Source organism: Phascolarctos cinereus, unplaced genomic scaffold, assembly GCF_003287225.1.
Source record: "Phascolarctos cinereus isolate Bilbo 61053 unplaced genomic scaffold, phaCin_HiC Scaffold_7;HRSCAF=346, whole genome shotgun sequence".
Taxonomy (NCBI): domain Eukaryota; kingdom Metazoa; phylum Chordata; class Mammalia; order Diprotodontia; family Phascolarctidae; genus Phascolarctos; species Phascolarctos cinereus.
The window spans coordinates 138,691,877-138,695,351 of NW_027556180.1; positions in this window are offsets into that span (position 1 = coordinate 138,691,877).

The following is a 3,475-nucleotide window of genomic DNA, read 5'->3' on the forward strand; positions in this document are numbered from 1 at the left end:
AATCATTTTAGTTTTTACAAGTCCCACCCATGAAAAGCTTTTCAAAAAATTTTCAAATAAATAACACATTTAAACCTATGTTACTAGTCTCACAAATATTACAATATAATATAATTTTAACATGTATTAATATACTTTTCCCAAAAAAATTCACTTGTACATAAACAATCCTTAATCACTAGGAGTCAGACATTTAAATATTTCTCAATAACATTCCTCTTGATTTTTTCATGCAACAAAAATGTTTTTAAATTTTTATATTTCATGTCAATTACCATCTAGGTAATTCCTTATTTTCCACAAAGGAAAACAAGTGGATTATTGATTGCTTTGCACAGTAAAAACTTGCCTAAACTCATCCAAAGCCCTCTAAACCTGGCCATAGTCCTAAGTTCATAAAGATGGTAGATCATATATTCAGAGCTGGAAGCTACTATAGAGGTCATTTGGTCCAGGGTTTTCAAGTATCTCTATTCAAGATAAGTTTGCATCCTATTAGAACACAGAGACTACCAAACAACAGCCAAGTCACCAGAAGGTAGATGATGCTCCCCAAAAGGAAACTCATTAAAATGTTTTTTGTGTTCCTAACTCCTAAACATCACGAAGCCTAATGAATTCAGTAACAGTTTACCATTTAAATTACAGAGTTTAAATGTCAATGTTCTAATTTTTGAAGCATCCATTGTCATTGGAATAAAGTTTACTTCTTGAGAACAAGATACTCTGAAATTGACAGTAAGTCAGAATAGAACAGCTGGGTAAAATCACTCGGTGCCTTCCACAGAAAAGATTCAAGAGTTCCTTTCTTAATCTCCATTCACTTGCTTCTCAAACTACTCCAGTGAAAGTCTCCTAAGGTCCTTCTGGATACCTGGGTAATCTTCCAGATCATCATACTGTGACCTCACAATGTCCAGTTTCCTATATTCCTCAGGATTCACTAGGCAGTGAGCAACTTGAAGACATTTCTCTTTCAGTGTACAAACTGGAAATGTGATGTTGGCAAAAACAGGCTGTCCATTTTCTTTTTATTTATTTATTTACTTGTAGGTTTCAACATTTGCTGTTATAAGATTTTGAGTTCTAAATCTTCCTATGCTTCCTCCCCCCCCCCAAGACAGCATGCAATCTCAGATAGGCTGTATATCTACAATTTTATGAAACATATTTTCACATTAGTCATGTTGTGAAAGAAGAATCAGAACAAAAGGAAAAACCATGAAAAAGAAAAAAAAGAGAGAAAATATTACCTTTTGGGTTTATCATACAGTAGATTACTATAGTCATTGACTACTGTTTCTTGTGACCTAACCTATTCTACTGATCCACCACTCTTTGTTAATAGGTACCAAGTAAGTTTGATGATTGAGGCTTTATAACACAGTTTTAGATCTTGTACTGCTAGGCCACCTTCTCTTGCATTTCTTTTTCATTAATCCCCCAGGCAATCCATTTTCACTGAGAGATGATGAACAAATAATTCAGTCAGGTTAACAAGGAGTCCATCATCTATATTTGCATCTCTGAATGACCAAGGCAGCTGTTCATCCTGTGGCCAGTGCAGGGCAGCAGCATCTGATAGGGTGATGGGTGCCCCTCCTAGTTGACCCAAAAGGGGAGCACTTGGAAGCACTTGTGGTTACAGATCACCCAAGAAGGCTGCCTGCCATTCACAGAGCTAAGTGCCTGGACAGCCCAGGCACCTCCCACTGCATCCTCAGTTCTCTGAGACTGAGTGAGAGAGGAGGCTACACATTATCCACACACCTCATGGGCTGCTAGATCTCAGGGGCTTGCTTTTTGATGTTTACTTACTTAGGTTATATACTTAGCAGTTGAATCTCTGACAAAAGATGTGGATGCTTTAGTCATCTTTAGTATATTTCTCAACTATTTTCCAAAAATCTTAAATGTGTCTTTGTAGCTCTCTTAATATTATCTCTTCCTGACTTTCATCATCTTCTCTAATTTCCCAGGTTTGACATGAAACCTAGAATTATTAAGAGTGATTTGAAACAAATTCCCCTCTTTTTATAATGTTTCCATTTCTTATTTTGTGAATTTTTTTACATTATGTCTTTTGATTTTATCTATTTGAGAACAGTGGTTTAATATATACACATATACACATTTACATATATTTGTACATACATGTGTATGTGAAGCTCTCTCTATATGTCCATGGTAGATCTTTATCAGAGATATGTTATTGAAAAAATAAATTATTCAGTTTGATTATTGCCCTCCTTTTAAATGTTGTTCATGCAAATGCATCTCAACTTCATGTCACTGAATTTTGTTTCTATCGTTTTATGACCACATCTATCATTAATTTGTTTAGGAACATTTCCCCTCATACGTGTGAAAGTGACCTAATCTGCTCATCTTCTACATTTTTCTTAAGTAGTTTCAGCTTTCAAAAAATTGATTTGAAAATAAGCATGTTGGAAACCTTGTTGGAGTAGACCATTTAGGGTGACATTTAAGTCTCAAAAATTATATATATATATATGTATGTATGTATGTATGTATGTATGTATGTATGTATGTATGTATAATCAATATCCACATAGTGGAATCTTGTATGCTGTACATCTTTTGGTCAAATTGTTATTCTAAAGATTAGAAATTGTAACTCCAAATCTATGGTGCTATTAAAATAATCTTTCTGACTCTTAACTTGATTATCCATAATAGGGCCTGATGATTTCTCAATCCATTTCCAAAATTAAATCTACTAACCTTGAGAGGGATCATGGGAGGATTCTTGGAAGAGGTAACTACCTTGAAAGAAATATTCTAAGAAGTAGAGATAAGGAGGAAGTGACAGCTTGGATAAGCACAGAAATGCAGAAGATAAGAATATTGGGTTCAAGGAAGACTGAACAGTACAGTTTGCCAGGAATGCAAAATTATTGAAGGAAAGTTACATAAAGATAACAAACGATAGCTAGAACCAATAATGTGGAGGTATTACAAGCTGAGGACTTCATTTTTTATATTAGATGAAAGAGCCCCTGAAGGTTTTTGACTCAATGAATGACAGCATCAGAATTGTGTCTGAGAATGATTATTTTTTTTTTAATACTGGTAAGATTTCATTGGATAGGGAACATTTTAAAAGAACCACTTTACAAAATATAACCCGTTTCCAATAATATAATATTAAACTTTTTAAAAATTCTGATAGTGTAGACCTTGACTTTTGTATCTCTCTTGTTCATTTAGCTCATGTATCAAGAATGTGTCAACAAAGGTATTTTTTATAATGTGTTAATATTCTCTTTCTGGCAACTGATTTACAGACATAAACACATAAATACACATATGTATCTGTATGCATGTATACATAAATATATCTATATACATATTTGTGTATATATATATGTACGTGTGTATACATGTGTTTATATGTATATACACACATAGAATAAACTTATAAACAAAATTGTCACAAATGATATTCATCTCT